At 42.9% G+C, this 17,205-nt stretch overlaps 1 long non-coding RNA gene across 3 annotated transcripts in view; it reads right to left on the bottom strand.

Moving 5' to 3' along the window:
• Positions 1-1,087: 1,087 nt before the first annotated feature.
• LOC137769590 (uncharacterized) overlaps positions 1,088-17,205 on the bottom strand; it is a 51,829-nt gene continuing 35,711 nt past the window's right edge. Inside the window, exons 3-5 of one of the 3 annotated variants that reach the window (XR_011075007.1) lie at positions 3,375-3,478; positions 2,348-3,048; positions 1,088-2,176 (exon numbers count right to left, since the gene is read on the bottom strand). This is a non-coding gene — a long non-coding RNA (uncharacterized lncRNA). The remainder of the gene's footprint in view (positions 2,177-2,347; positions 3,049-3,374; positions 3,479-17,205) is intronic. The other 2 variants (XR_011075009.1, XR_011075008.1) reach the window with 2 other exon arrangements.

Raw genomic sequence — 17,205 nt, 5'->3', positions numbered from 1 at the left:
CTCTGTGTGGGACATGCTGGGTGCCTGGACCAGGAGTGGGTGAGAGGCCACTGCCTTGCCCTGTCCCAGATGCCACGGGGCCTGCACTTGACTCTGACCCTCCTGCACCTACAAACAGGCCCTGCCAGGAGTAGGAAGTGGCAGCGGAAATGGAGCATGTACCTCCCCCACCAACGCCCCACGGCAGAGGGCAGCAGGGATCCCAGGCAGAGGTGTGGGGAAGGGGGAGTGGGGCAGGACCCAGGCCCCAGGAGGCTGGGTGCAGGCAGCTAAAAGCCCAGAAGAAGAAATTGCAGGACAGTCAGGCAATTGTGAAGGGTCAAGTTATGCTTTGAATGACAACATAGGTGATGAGTTCTGGTTATTCCCCTCCACCCCAGAGACCGCCAGGACAGTGGCTTTCTCAGCCTGGCTGACCCCATCCCGTCACTCTTTAGAAAAACCATCTACCAGTTAAGAGGTGATGAACAAAATCGAATCCTTTCATTCACCATCAAGTGATTCAATGCGCAAAGCCCCAAGTAACTTTAAACCTCAGGTCTTCCTGTTGTAGTTTATGTAACTTTAAGAATTTTCCCATTTTTGCACCCGTCCTTTTATTTAGTCTACCAGGAAAAGAGGTCAACTATCATATTTGCAACGAAAAGTCCTTAAGAGACATGAGTATCAATCTTTGTGAGCTCCTTCTGTCATATCCTTCCATTATTGGTGCATTGCTTAATTTTTAGATCATTTCATACCTTCCAAAAGAAATTCTGTTAATTTTTACTCACCACACCTGAGAAAATTCTGGGTGATTCTAGCTAAAGATTTGTCAATTTTGTTTATCTTTTCAATGAACCAGGTCTAAATATCATTTCATTGATATCTTCTTTTGTCTTTCTAGTCTCTATTTCCTTTATTTCCGCTCTAGTGTTTGTTATTTCCTTCCTTCTACTAACTTCGGATTTTGTTCTTCCCTTTCTAGGTCCTTGAGGTGTAAAGTTAGGTTGTTACTGAATATTTTTCTTGTTTCCTGATGGAAGCACTTATCGTTATGAACTTCCCTCTTTCTTTTATTTTTTTGATTTATTTTATTGAAGTATAGTTGATTTACCACGTTGTGTTAATTTCTGCTATCCAGCAAAGTGATTCAGTTACACATATACATATACATTCTTTTTAATATTCTTTTCAATTACAGTTTATTACAGGATATTGAATATAGTTCCCTGTGCTATACAGTAGGACCTTGTTGTTTATCCATCCTATACATAATGGTTTGCATTTGCTAATCCCCAAACTCCCAATCCAACCCTCTCCTTCCCCCGCTCCCTCTCGGCAACCACAAGTCTGATGAGCTTCCCTCTTAGAGCTGCTTTTGCTGCATTCCATAAGAGAATTCTAGAATTTCACTCTTTGTTTCAGTTGTCCAGAGAGAACCAGAGGCCCAGTAGCTTCCTGAAAGTGGGACAGAGCTTAAACACAAACAGAAAAGTCTTGGTTCATGGGTTTGGGGTCACCTGACACAATTCCAGGAGGAGCACCTGGAAACACACCTGAAGTTCCACAGAGGCCGATCCCTCTGTGAAAGGCTCAGAGGGGTGAGGGTCCCAGGGGGACAAGACAGAATGCCATTCACCCATGAAAACTCAGGTTTCCACAGCAGAAATAAAACATATGTGGCATGCTAATCTTGCCCTGTTTTGTTGCAAAGGCCTCTGACTGACCTTAAAAATACATAAAATAGACATGTTGGCCATCAGATGCATTATATTCCTGAATGAACCAAATATTCTACCGTCAATTATCTGATACAATCAGGCTGTTAGTCCTTCAGGCTTACAACACAAAGTTTTTCTTAAGGCAACTTGAAATCATACAGTATTTTCTTTGGCTGATGTTTTCCCCCAACTTTTTATTTTGAAAAATTTCAAACGTAGAGTAAGATGACAGAATCGTACCATGAATACCCATACCCCCTTCACCTAGATGCACCAACCATTAACGCTTTGTCATATTTGCTTGATCAAGCAGTATTTAACCCTAGAGGCACACGGGATGACCCTTGAGAAGGGTGAAAGGAGCCTCACACAGACCAGGACACTCTGATCTCATGCCAAAAGGTGATCTCTCAGTCATTAGGTGTGTTGAGATGTCTTTGGGCCTCTCCTTGGCTGAGGCTTGACTGCTCATTCTGGATTAAGAAACGAGATTAATTGAGGAAAAACGTGAATCGTACTTATGCAAATGTATTTGAGAAAATGTCAATAAATTCAGTAAATATAAAGCTTATTTTCACTTACTGGTGTCCATATTTAAAGCAAAACACTTTTTCAACATTTGCATATATCATACATTCACTCACCAAATATATATGAAGCTCCCACTCTAGCCGGGCCCAGCACTGTTCTGGACACAGGACACGGCCGCATGGTGAGCTCAGACCTCACGACCTTCACCATAGAGGGACTGGGACCGATGACGAACTAGTACAGAAATGCCACGTGCTCTGGAGGCTCTGGAGGCAAATGCTATGTGCTCTGGAGGAAATGAAGCAATACTTGGGGTGGGTTAGTGACTCCAACTCATTCCTTCAGGGTCACAGGCCCAGTGAGTGGAAAGAGTCAGCAACCATGTTCCAGAAACAAACAGGAGGAACAGAGGTGGGGGGAGGAGGTGAGACCAGAAATCATCAGGGCCAGATGTGTAAGGCCTCATTGCGCCTGGCAAAGAGCTTGGATTTCATCATAAATTCAGAGGAAAATCAAAAGAGGTTTTTATGCAGAGAAAGGGCACAATCTGACTTAAGTTGCAAAGGTCCCTCTGGCCGTTGTGCAAAAAAAGTGATTATAGGACCTGTATTAGCTTCTTCGGCCTGCCATAATAAAGTACCACAAACTGGGCGGCTTAAAACAACAGAAACTTATTGTCTCACAGTTCTGGAGGCTAGAAGTCCAAAATCAAGGTGTTGAGGGAATTCCCTGGCTGTCCAGTGGTTAGGGCTCCATGCTTCCACTGCAAGGGGCACAGGTTCAATCCGTGGTCAGGCAACTAAAATCCCACATGCTGTGTGGCCAAAAAAAGAAAAAAAATCAAAGGTCTCGCTCCCTCCGAAGTCCTAGGGGAGGAGGATTCCTTGCCTTTTCCAGCTCCTGGTGTCCCCAGGCGACCCTGGGCTTGTGGTAGCATCGCTCCACTCTCCACCTCCATCCTTACATGGCTGTCTTCCCTGTGTGTGTGTGTTTCCATGTCTCTTCTCCTTATAAGGACACCAGTCAGATTGGATTAGGGCTCACCCTAAAGATTTCATCTTCAATTGAATGCACCTGCAAAAGCCCTATTTCTAAATAAGGTCACATTTAAAATTTCCAGGGGGTAGGACTTCAACATACCTTTTAGGGGGTTGCAGTTCAGCCCATGGCCGGGGCACAGGAAGAAGCAGGGGACTGTTTGGGGCTCCTGCGGTGTACAGGTAGGAGAAGAGCAGCTGCGATGCCTGGGGAATGAAGGGGGGAAAAAGAGGTAAGATACAGGTTACGTTTTGTAAGTCTACCCACAAGACTAGTGGAGTGTGAGGGCAAAAAGCAATCAGGAGTGCCTTCTAGAATTTTGGATTACACTACTAGGAAGACGGTGCGGCCATTTATGAGATGAAAAAGGTAAGAGAAGGATCAAGTTTGGAGAACAAATCAACAGCTGTATTTGGAGCATGTTCAACTTGAGATGCCTTTTAGATGCGCCCATGGACCTGTCAAAGAAGCACTTGAATCTACTTGTCTGGATCTCAGGGGAGACGTCAGGACTAGATGTGTGAATTTGGAAACTAGCAACATAGGGAGCTTCATTTTGATTTGAATTTCATCATGAGTAGGACAGCTGAGACTTTGAATGAGAATAATTTTCTCTGTCTGACTTATTTCACTCATTATGACAATCTCTAGGTCCATCCGTGTTGCTGCAGATGGCATTATTTTGTTCTTTTTGATGGCTAATATTACATTGTATCCAACTATCATATGATATCACTTATATGTGGCATCTAAAAAAATGGTACAAATGAACTTATTTACAAAACAGAAATAGAGTCACAGATGTAGAAAACCAACCTAACCATGGGGGAAAAGGGGGGGAGGGATAAACTGGGAGATATGGACTGACATATACATACCACTATATGTGAAACAGATAAGTAATAAGGACCTACTGTAGAGCACAGGGAACCCTACCCAATACTCTGCAGTGACCTATATGGGAAAAGAATCTAAAAAAGGGTGGATATATGTTTATGTATAACTGAATCACTTTGCTGTACACCTGAAACTGACACAACAATGTAAATCAACTATACTCCAATACAAATTTTTAAAAATTTAAAAATAAAAATGTAAAAAATAAAGTGTTTAAAGTAACAAAAAAAAAGAAAAGAATTTTTAAGTAATGATAAAGGCTAGTTTAATCATTCCGTATGTTTTCAGAGAGTCATTACTTGAGGCTTCAGAGCTAAACAGAGAACGCTGTGGAGTTACTTGCTGACAGCTTAGTTTACATCGGATATTAGGAAACAAGGTGGATTGTGTATTGCTGGCTTTCTTACTCAGCAACTTGCAAAGCCCTGAATTTGGGTATCAATCAAGGGGAAGTAAATCCTGTGTGACATGAACAAAATTTTTCCATATTTTGAACAATTGTTCTTAAATCCAAAATAATCCGGACTTCCCAGGTGGCACTGTGGTTAAGAATCCACCTGCCAATGCAGGAGACACGGGTTCGAACCCTGGTCCGGGAAGATCCCACATGCTGTGGAGCAACTAAGCCCGTGTGCCACAACTACTGAGCTTGCGCTCTAGAGCCCGCGAGCCACAACTACTGAAGCCCGTGCATCTAGAGCCCGTGTTCCGCAACAAGAGCAGCCACTGCAATGAGAAGCCCGCGCACCACAACGAAGAGTAGCCCCCCGCTCACTGCAACTAGAGAAAGCCCTCGTGCAGCAACGAAGACCCAATGCCGCCAAAAGTAAATAAATAAATAAATATTTTTTTAAAATCCAAAATAATCGTATAAGAAAGAACGTGGCTCCGTTTTCTGATGTTTGACTGCTGACAGCTTTTAAGCCTCATCCCTCCTGCTGCCCCCTCCACCCACATCGAATAAAAAAGCCCGCGTGCTCCCTCTTTCGGTCCAGAGGGAGAGTCAGACCACAGAAGCCTTTTCCCATGCCCTGAACCTCACCCCAGCCCCGCCCCAGTAAACCCCAAGCCTGTCTCTCTTCCTTTCTCTCTCAAGACATTTTTGGACCAGCTTGGGAAGCCTATTCCGCCCTCCCCAAAAGCCTCGTTATGTGGGTAACAAACTTCTCATACACCCTCCTGGTGTGGGTCTGGCATCATCAGTCTCAACATCAAAATCCAGTTCTGCGTGGGAGTCCATCCCACTTGCTCAAAGTGGCTAAAACAAAACCCAGGAATCAATCATAAAGTATTGTTTAGAGTAGAAAAGAAACATTTAGCACTCCAATAGAAAAGACAGAAAGCAGCTGGGAACACTAATGAAACAGTGTCCAATAAAATAGCTGAATCCACAAGACAGGAACCCCACAAGCCTGGGACCACTCAGACCCCGACCCCCTTTGCGGAGGGAACGCAGAGCCGCGCCAGCAAAGCTCGGATTAAGAGCTGGCTGGTAGCTAGCCGTGTTCCAATTCTACAAATCAAAATCTAAATTTGAAAGAGAAATGTTAGTAAATTATAGAAATTTGCCTTACGTGTTTGGGGGCCAGAGGATGGGTGGGGAGGCCCAAGAGATGGAGACAGGGTTATGAAGCACAGAGTATGAGGTACAAAAATCACATCGTCCAACTTGTGGAATAAGACAAATGATTTTATTACCTGGAAAGCATATGTCTCTGTGGTTTAAATAATGTTTTTTCTAAACCACTTACTGTTTTCAGGCTAAGCTTTCTCAGAGTCAGTAATCTCTAAACATGTGTAATATCTTGATTCTACACCCTGCTTTTTGTACTCCTTTGGAGGAAATACGCACCAGATTACAGAAAGGCTCATCCAGGCCAGGGGTGGGGAGAGGGGGTCTGGTATAAAGGTCTCCACAGAGAACATGAGAAAACATAGCCCTTGTGTTGGTGCAAAAAAAGGGGGGAAGGGCAATCAAGGAACTTTGAGTTATGCTGTAGGAAGGCTGAGAGAGCTGAGTTCCAGCCCTGCTTCCATAACTGACCTTAGGAAACTCATTCAACATCTCGATTCCTCAATTTCTCCTCCATAAAACAATGAGGTTCAAGTGGATGGTCTCTAAGGTCTGAAATCACTACAGTTCCGTAATTCATGGTCTCTAAGCCAAAAGCGTCAGGCTTAAAAAATTACAAAGAGAGGAGACGTGGCCAGATTCAATCCCCTTCCAGCACGACCTTTTTTTTTAACCTGTGAATCCCTCTCAGTGAGATTCCAAGTCTCAGGTCCCCCAGTAAATCCTGGGGGACCAGCAGCCCCTGTTATTTCCGGGGCTGGAGTCGATGGGTGCCAGCCTCCCATCTCTGCCACACACCCCTTTGGAAACCCCACCAGTCACGAGGTGAATGGGAAATAACTCAGCCCTTCCAGCTCCTGCAGATGTCGTACGGGGTTTCTCCACAGGAGCTGCCAAGGTGCTAAGCTCCTCTCTGTAGTTTCAAGTGGCTGCTCTCGAAGAGCCCCAACAAGAGGAGGGATGCGGTGAGGCCAGCCCCAATGACGGAGCAACCGTAGTAGCCAAAGCCGACTTAAACCCACAGAATGTGGACCAGGAAAAGGCTGGTTTCCTCTCCGTTTTGAAGGCATGAGAGAAGCTCCTGAGAGCCAAGGAGTCAAGCTAAGAATGCTCTGAAGAATCTACATTTTAATATTTTCTACATCATGCTGTTGACCAGCCAGCCGCCTGGCACATCTGTTTCTAGCTGTGAAACCATTCGTGGAAAACACTCTAGCAAAGGCTCTGCTTTCCCCTCCGCTTGAATCCCCCCCTCAGGTCACTCCTTCTCCTCCAGGACCCCAGAAAAACCAAGACAAATGTGGCTGCCTGTGGTGAAGATGAACTGAGCTGGGTTCTATTGACTCAAGGTAAGACTGTGCAAAAGTCACCACCAATTTACATCTAAGCTGCATCCAGTTATACCAGGAAATAGAGTCAGGCTTCGCCTCCTGACATTATGGCTTTTTCCCTCTTGTGCCAAATCACGAGTCGTGATCTTCCTCCTCGTGATGGATGTATTGTTATGGAATGAGCTCCTCCCTCTTCCCTGAAAATGGAGAGATCTTCCCCCCAGTTTTTAAGCCCTTTTACCCCTCCTCTTGTCTACGAAGGTCTTCATCCACATGGAGAAGGTGACGGGCCTGGGAAGCTGAGGGACGTCATGCCTGGCCAAAAGAAAGAGGACTTTCACTTCTGATTACAAGATACACCCACAGGATTAGTGTTTCCCTCATGCTGTTTACATAATCCGAAGAGCCAATCAAATATGGAAGGTGCGTTCAGTCTTCGGGGAACTAGGATCAAGAGTGAGAAATGTCCCTCTGGCTTAAGAAGAGCCCGTGGTTAGCAGGTCACCTCTGATGAGAAGTTCCTAGTCCAGAAACACTGCCCCCCTGCACACACACACACACACACACACACACACACACACACTCGCTCTCACACACATCACGCAGGAGAACAAGCCCATGATTTGTACAAGAATGACAGCATCAGGACCTTCGACAAATAACGACAGTTACTCCCACTTGCCCTGGGCGTTGCCAGGTATTGTGCTGGTCATTCCCTTCTCTGGTCCCAGATTCTTCACCTTGGTCCCCTCTTTGCTGCCCCTCTTTCCCCAGCCCTGACACCCACATCCAAAAGTCCCCTCTGATAGATGTCAGTGCATTTCCATTCAAAAGGATGGATAGTGTGACTGGGTATTCCTCATATTTGGACTACAGGTTTTCTAGGAAAATACTGGTCATATGAAAATGTATCCCTAAAATCCCAAGAACAAAAAAATTGGTGAACAATACCATTTAGGCATGTGAATTAGTGATAACCTTAGCTTCTGCAAAGTCAAAATGTATAGGAAAGAAATTAATTCTTATAACTGTTAGTGTCCCCATTTCACGGGTGGGGACATTGCGATGGGACAACAGTGAAAGTAACTATTTGTATGGCTCCAGAGATTCGTCAAGTGTGAGCGTTAAGGCTGTGTTCAAGTCGTCCAAGTGGGAAAACCTGGAGGCCACGCCTGCAAACCGTGCACTGCAGACAGAGGCCAAGTCATTCATCATGCACATCTGTCTAATCCGCACTCCTCAGAAGATGGAGTTTTAGGGTCATCAAGGGAAATTTTTATTTTCTGAACCGGAGCCAGAATTCTCTTTAGGGAGGGAGATATCCTGACGAGTTGCTTTGAGTAGAAGGTGAAATATCTGCTCAGAGGAGCCCGAGCCACCAGGACAGGCTCAGAAGGAGGCAGTGGGGGACCCAGGAGCACTTTGCTCCCAACCAGCGACCAGTGGAAGAGAGAAGAGGGGAGGGGAGGAGAGGAAGCAAGGATGGGGGTGGGGAGAAGGCGGAGCCAGAGGCAGTGAGATGGCAAAGGATGGGGCAGCCGAGGAGCAGAGCAGTGCGGAAATCCCCCCGGCTGGAGGCTGAAAGGGCAGTAAGGGTGAAAATGTCTGACATCAAATACCATATGATATCGCTTTATATGTGGAATCTAAAATACGACACAAATGCGAATTCCCTGGCGGCGCGGTGGTTAGGACTCAGCGCTTTCACTGCCTAGGTTCAATCCCTGGTCAGGGAACTAAGATCCTGCAAGCCATGCAGCACAGCCAATAAATAAATTAAATAATAAATAAATAAATAAAATATGACACAAATGAACATATCTATGAAACAGAAACAGACTCACAGACATAGAGAACGGACTTGCCAAGGGCAGGGGGGAGGCTCGGGGGGAGGGAAGGATTGAGAGTTTGGGATTAGCAGGTGCAAAATACTATATAGAGGGTGGATAAACAGCAAGCTCCTACTGCATAGCACAGGGAACTAGATTCAATATCCTGAGATAAACCATAACGGAAAAGAATATGAAAAAGAATATATAGGTGTATAACTGAATCACGTTGCTGTACACCAGAAACTAACAACATTGTAAATCAACTATACTTTAATAAAATTTTTTAAAATGTCTGACATGACTTTTAAGTTCTGTGCCGTAGTACTAGGGTTAAAATTGACATAAGTGTTTTGAATGTTTCAAATGTTACTCATTTTCTTCCTTCTGTCAGATCTCATCTGGCTTTCCAATCCCAATCACCCCTGATGGTACACACCTGATCCTGTCAAACAGGGTACCTTGGTCCTTTCTGGTGTAAGACTCAGTCTGTTTCACATTATAACTACCCCTTTCCAAATCCTTCCTCACACCCTATTTCTCCTCAGCTTCTCCCCAGTGGTATCTCAGGCCTGACTTCATGACCCTGTGTGTGTGTGTTTGTGTGTGTGTGTGTGTTTGTGTGTGTGTGTGTTTGTGTGTGTGTGTGTTTGTGTGTGTGTTCAGTTGATGAAAATGCCTGTTCTGGTCCTCATAGCTGCTATGCTGACATCTTGAGGACATGCTTCTGCATCTACTGCCAGGGTCTCAGAGTTTTCAATGCTCTGATGTGTATCGTGAAATCTAGCCCTTGACAAAAGTGCTCATTGGCTGGCAGGGGCACTGCTGGTCCTGCTCATCAAGTTCTCTCTCCTTTAACGTGGCTAATAAGCCTCCTTGGAAGCCTGACATTGTCTTCAGAGTCATTAAAGACCACGCATGAAATATCAGCCTCTGGCAAAACTAACTCCAGATAGTTCCCTATTAATAAGTATGGTGTAACAGCCCCACTGGCAAGGGATGAAACTAACTGCATGTAAATGACTAACTGGTCTCAGTGTAACTGCGACCTTGTGCAGCTGAGCCCCGAGGAACACGAGGTGCTTTCTAGCTGGAACACTTCAGAACTTAGAGACTGTCCTTGCTGTTGAATTATAAAGAGCTTGTCTCACTGGTTTAACGTCCCCCGTGTTCCACACTCAAACGTAGTCTTAGCTAGAAACCTCAGTTAGGACATCCATTGCCCTGCAAGCCCAGAATGATAACCTATTGCCAGAAACCTGGTTGGGTTTTCCAGAAAGAGCCAATTTGCAGATTTAGGGATGCCTTATCTTCCTCTGATTGCCTCCTAGCCTCTTCCCCGTTCCACTCCACCAGATCCTTCCAAAAAGGAGGAAACGAAAGCTCTTACAGTCCACCAGAGCAAGCCTTCTGATGCCTTACGCATCTCAGGTCTGCAGTAAATATTTGTGGCTAAGAAAGATGCTGAAAACTGCTGCCCTGGACTAATCTCACCCTCATCAGAACCAGGTGAAGAAAAAGGGAAGGGAAAGGGTACTAATTTTAATGTGTGCAAGCAGTGCTGGGCAGTAGCATAGCGTAACTTGTTAGTTTATTATCTCTGTGTTACAAATGAGAACATACAGGCTCAGAGAGGCTATTGAACGTGTGCATGATCACAGCAGTAGGAAGGCTATGACTTGAACTCGTGTTTCTGACCCAGAAACGTGTGCTATTTCCACCAGATCCATTGCTCTGTGTGGTACTTGACTACAAGGCAAATGAAAAAAGAAGAGGTTTTTTAATAGACACCTTGATCAGACTGAAGAAGTTCCCTTCTGTTCCTAATTAATTGACAGATCTGATCATAAATGGACATTGAATTTATCAAATGCTTTCTCTCAGTCTACTGAGATGAAACTATGTTTTGTTTTTGTGTGTATATGTGTTTTTTTAGTTTGTTAACATGGTGAATTACATAGATTGATTTCCAAATTTTATAACAACTTTGCATTCCTGGAAAAAATTTATTATATTCCTGGCCATAATATATAATTCTGTTTATATGTTTTAGGATACCATTTGCTAAAATTTTGCCAAGAATTTTTACAACTATTCTCATGATAATATTCTTTCCTTATAGTGTCTTTTTGTCATTTTATTACTGTTTACTGTTTATTAAAAGGTAATGTTAAATAACATTGTAAATCAACTATACTTCAATAAAATTGTTTAAAGAAACTTTTTTTAAAAGGTAAGGTTAGCCTCATAGGGTGACTTATGAAGTATTCCCTTTACTTCAATTGTCTGGAAGAGTTTAGGTAGAACTGATATAATTTTTTCTGCAAATGTTTGTTATGATTGATCAGTAAAGCATCTGGGCCTGTAGTTTTCTTTGTGGGAAGGTTTATAACTACAAATTCAGTTTCTTTACTAGACTTAGGACTATTTAGGTCATCTATCTCTTTTTGAGTGAGCTTTGGTAGCTAGTATTTTTCAAGGACCGTATCCATTTCATCTAAGTTGTCAAATTTATTGGAATAAGATTGTTCAGAATAGTCTTTTATTATCCTTTATTATCTGTAAGATCTGTAATGATATCACATCTTTCATTTTTTTATATTGGCAATTTGTGTCTGCTATCTTTTCTTCCTTATCAGTATAGCTAAGGTTTACCAATTTTATTGATTTTCCCAAAGAAGCAGGTTTTGGCTTATTAATATTCTCTATTAATCTTCAAGTTTATTTCATTAATTTCTATATTGTTTCATTTCTTTTTCTTACTTTGAGTTTAGTTTGCTCTTTTGATTATTTGTTTGTTTCCTAAGTAGGAAGCTGAAATCATTGATTTGAGACCTTTCTTCTTTACTAATATAGGCATTTAGTGCCCTAAATTTCCCACCAAGTACTGAATTAGTGGCATGTCAAAAATTTTTATATGTTGCATTTTAATTTTAGTTTAGTGGAAAGCACTTTCTAATTTCTCTTTTGAATTCTTCTTTGATCCCTGAGGTTTTTTTTATAAGTGTGTTGTTTAATTGCCAAACATCTGGGAATTTTCCAGAGATGTTTCTGTTACTGATATCTAATATAATTCCATTATGATCAGATAGCATATGTTGTATAATTAGAATTCTTTTCAATGTATTGAGACTTCTTTTATGGCCCCATATATGGTTGATCTTAGTAATTGTTCTATGTGCACTTGAAAAGAATGTCTACACTGTTGTGGTGATGTGAAATGTCAGTTAGGTCAAGTTGGTTAACAATGTTGTTCAGGTCCTCTTCTATATCCTTGCCAATTTTTTTGTCTACTTGTTCTATTCATTACTGAGAGAGGGACATTGAAATCTCTGACATGATTGTAGCTTGGCTATTGCTCTTTGTACTTCTACCAGTTTTTGCACTATACATATTTAAGCTCTGTTATTAGGTGCATAAACATCTATGATTATAATGACCTCTTGATGAACTGACATCTGTATCATTATGAAATGACCTTTTTTTTAATTTACTTTGTTCTGAAATCTACTTTGTCTGATATTAATGTAGTCACCCCAGCTTTCTTTTGATTGGTGTTAGCATGATATATCTTTCTTCATAGCTTTACTTTTAACCTATTTGTAAATTTATAATTAAAGTGTGTTTCTCGCAGATAGCGTAAAGTTGTGTCTCACTTTTTATCCAATCCAACAATCTATTCTCCTTAATTGAAGTATGTATCAGTTTGCTAGGGCTGCTGTGACAAAGAACCACAAAGCAGGTGGCTTAAACAACAGAAATTTACTGTCTTACAATTTTGAAGGCTAGCAATCCAAAATCAAGGTCTCAGACAAGGTTGGCTCTTTCTGAAGGCTGTGAGGGAAGGATATATTGTTTAATTTTGCATGGTTTCTATTTCTGTGCCTTCAATCTTTTCACTAAACTGTTCTTCTGTAATGTCTAGTTTGTTGTCAGCCCCATCCAGTATATTTTTCATCTGAGACATTGTAGTTTTCATCTCTAGAAGCTCTACTGTAGTCTTTTTTATAACTTCCATGTCTCTAACTTTCAAGCATATATATAGAAAACAGTAATATCAATAATATTAATCTTTTAATGTGTTTGTTCATTCTAATCTGACTATAGTCAGTTCTGGGTTATTTTTAATTGACTGACTTTTCATCATGAGTTGTGTTTCCCTTTTTCTTTGCATGCCTGGTAATCAGGTGTCACATTTTAATTAGGTGTCACATATTTTGAATTCTAATCTATTAGGTAGTGTATATTTTTGTATGCCCATAAATATTCTTGAAGTTTGTTCTGAGACACAGTTAAGTTTCTTAGAATCTGCTTGATCCTTTTGGGTCTTGCATTTAAGCCTTGTCAGCCAGGACCAAACCAGTGTTTGGTCTAGAATTAATTATTCCCCACTATTGTAATCAAATCCCTCAGAGTACTCTATCCAGTTCTCCATGAGTTGTGAGTCTTTTCAGTCTGGCTAGAGGGAAGAGGCATTATTCTTGGCCCTGTGTGGACACTGGGTACTAGTTCCTCTAATCCCTTCAGACAGTTCTTTCCTGATCTCAGGCATCACCCATCCCTGGCCTCAGCTACATGGGATAGTGTGAAGGCAGGATAACCCTCAGACTCTTCCCAGCCTCATGAAGCTTTGTATCTGTTGGCTTGGCATGTCTGGTATCACCCCATAAGTAGACAGAACTTCTCCTGCCACAGTTAGACCATTTGACCTACAAACCCCACCCCACCCTCTATCCTATTTGCTTCTGGGTCCTCACCTTCAGCTGGACAAACCCCTCTCAGTTCCTTGTTTGCTCTCACTCTTGTCTCACTCTCCCAAGCAATAATGGTGGCGTGCCTAACTGGGCAGTACCCAAGGGTGAGGTCGGGAATAGGGTGGGGCCACCTTACTGGAAGCTGGCTGATGATCGTGAGAGAGGTTCGTCTGTGAGTGGAGCCAAGTCTAAATGAGTACCTGCTTCGGATCCAACATGAGAAAGGGAGTGGAGTTTAGTGAGGTCAAGAGGCTGGTGGAGAAGACAGAGGGGGAACTCCCTGGCGGTCCAGTGGTTAGGACTCCATGCTCTCACTGCCGAGGCCACGGGTTCCATCCCTGGTCGGGGAACTAAGATCCTGAAAGCTGCGTGGCACAACCATCAATTTTTTAAAACTTTTTAAAAAAGAAAGAGAGAGAGAGAGAGAGAGGGACCCAGGTGCCCCTGAGACAGTGAGTTAATAACAACAGACACTTATCTTTCGATCTCGAAGAAGCTAAAAGTACCATCCAGAAGTAGACACTCTTCTGATATTGCCATTAGCCTACCCTTCTCCTAGGCACACCCCCAGATACTCATCAACCTGTGGGGACACAAGAGCCCTGGTGGCCATGGCTCCAGACCTCTCTCCTCCCACTGAAGCTAACTTTCTGCTTCATCTACTTCTACGCACATCCGTACGGCCACATCTTTGACTTCATCTTGAAGTGGGCGCTCACTCTCACTGTCACCAAACAAACTAGCGGAAATAGAGATGGAACCAACCCTACCCACCCACCCCACTCTACCCCAACAAGAGTACTTGTCCCAGCCTTTGGCAAGGCCTTAGTAAGGCTCTGCTGACAACTAGCTTTCAGACCAGCATCACCCCCTGCAGACCAGAGATCACAAACTGGAAGCCCCAGGCCAGGTCTGGTCTTCAGAGGTATTTACTGGACCACATACTGTATTTACATCTTTAATTTCCAAACCTTTAAATGTCAGGAGGGTTTTTGTTTGTTTTTTGGTTTTTTTTATAAATTTATTTATTTATTTATTTTTGGCTGTGTTGGGTCTTCGTTGCTGTGCACTGGCTTTTCTCTAGTTGTGGTGAGTGGGGGCTACTCTTCGCTGTGGTGCACAAGCTTCTTATTGCAGTCGCTTCTCTTGTTGTGAAGCACGGGCTCTAGGCCCACGGGCTTCGGTAGTTGTGGCACGTGGGCTCAGTAGTTGTGGCTCGTGGGCTCTAGAGCGCAGGCTCAGTAGTTGTGGCACACGGGCTTAGTTGCTCTGCGGCATGTGGGATCTTCCCGGACCAGGGCTTGAACCCATGTCCCCTGCATTGGCAAGTGGATTCTTAACCACTGTACCACCAGGGAAGTCCTGTCAGGAGGTTTTTACATTAAAATATTAATTTACAACCTATCTTGAAAAATTAAAAGCTATGGCAACACTGGATTGACCTATGTCAATGACAACTTCCTTTAAATAAGCACTTGTGTCCGGGTGGTCACATTCTCCACCTGCTGGCTTCACTCACGTAATTTACCTGTTTGGTCCCCACAGGCACTGGAGATCGCTACCTCTGCCACAGGTGGAATCTTGTACAGGATAAACATAGGCAGACGCTTTTTCCTTCTTTTTGTGGGTGTCACAAACATAATGTCCAGATGTAAGACTCTTTTTTAAGGGAGCAAGGGCACAGAGCAGTCATACTAAATTATAAACTAATGACAAAACTCATAATTTTGCATCAAGAAGTACTACTTTTAGGCTTTTCCTCTGGGCGCCTCACCTGCTTCAATTCTCAGAACTATGATCTGTCTTTTGTCCTTTTCTTCCTTCTTCAAGATTTTTATTCTTAAAAGATTTGTTTTAAAACACTTATATACAGACACACAAGTTTTTGGCCACAGCATTGTCATTCTCTGCTTTTAAATGAAAACGGTATGGAAAACACATCACAAGGAAATTTTGAACCTTAAGAAAATGCATATTTTAGCACATGTTTTCAATTATAGTGGAATGAATTTGAAGCTATGGAGACCCAGCTTGGCACAGTGAACAACTGGCCTGTGATCATCCCCACAACTTTCATCGTCTGATACAAACCAGCCTTCCAAACAGAGCCTTCTGAGGTCAGCTTCCAAGTGTCATCTGGCCAAACCCAAACCTTTGACGAAAAGAGGAAAATATGTATTATCCACCCCTCAAGCTCATACAGCAGAGAATTAACTCAGGACATGAGATTCAGCCACTTCATTTGTCCTGCACATTGCATCTCAGAAGCACCAGCCTGCCTTTCCACCATCTTTTGAAACAGGAAAGCCAATTAGAGTACAACTTTGTTTTTCTACATGTGTTGGCTTAGAGAGATGGTTTGCTTTTAACACCTATCCAAGTTGAGTGAGTGTCTTTCCTGAGTTAAAAATGGCACAGTGTTATTTTATGGCCAAAGGTATTATATCTTTGAATGCATTATTTCTTTGAATGTATTATAGGCTGGAGGATTCCAGAGGCCAACACTAGACTCAAAGGATACTTGACAAGCCCAGCAGGAGTCAAATTAGCATGTACCAGGTAGACTCCAAAGGGTCACTGGTTTCAATGTCTTCCCAACCATTCTTTAAGAGGCTGGCAGTTCCACAGAAGTTCTCCTGGGCTGCTTCAAGGAGGAAAAACCAAGAGTAAGGACTCAGTTCCCAACCCAGGCTTCAACAAGGGCAGCTCTGGGGTTTTTTGGGGGTTTTTTGTTGTTGTTTTTTTGACATTTATTTATTTATTTGGCTGCGCCAGGTCTTAGTCGCGGCACGTGGGGTCTTCGTTGCAGCACGCAGGATCTTTTTTAGTTGCGGCATGTGGGATCTCGTTCCCTGACCAGGGATTGAACCCAGGCCCCCTGCATTGGCAGCGCGGAGCCTTAGCCACTGAACCACCAGGGAAGTCCCGGCAGCTCTGTTTTAATATTAGCCTATTTTGAGTAACATTTCATTTAAGGAAAAATCTGATGGATAAAGAGTTTGAAAACCACTACTTCAGGATAGATACCATTTGGGCAACCTTCCCTCTTAAAAAAATGTTTTTTTTTAATAAGTAGCACACATGACCTAATATAACTACCCCTTGCTATCTAGTGCTATTTGCTTCCTGAATTTAGTTACAGGAATCCAGACAGACACATCAGGCTGCTTCTATCGAGAGACTGCTACTAGGCTCACATCGTCAAGTTCATATTAAATCTTCAATTCATCACGTCATTTTGAGCTTTTCCCATTTTAATCACTAAACGTCAATCTTGAAACTTAGGAAGGATTACTGACACCCAGAAAGAGGATCTGACAAAAGACTCAACCCATCTGACTCATGCTCAAGTCACATCTAATACCCAAACCCCCTCAAATCATCATTCTAACAAAGAAAGTGTTTTAAAAGTTTTCACGCATTTGGATTTCTGCTCATGTATGGAGCACACAATCGAAAACACAAAAACACTTGGTTACCCTTCAGCTAAGAAACTGAGAAACGTGAATTCTCCTGCAAGCTGACACAATAAACCATTCTCGACTACAG

The sequence above is a fragment of the Eschrichtius robustus genome, chromosome 9 (genome assembly GCF_028021215.1).
Source record: "Eschrichtius robustus isolate mEscRob2 chromosome 9, mEscRob2.pri, whole genome shotgun sequence".
Lineage (NCBI taxonomy): Eukaryota > Metazoa > Chordata > Mammalia > Artiodactyla > Eschrichtiidae > Eschrichtius > Eschrichtius robustus.
Note: the sequence above shows the minus strand (reverse complement) of the source record. Positions and strands in the feature narration are given on the sequence as shown.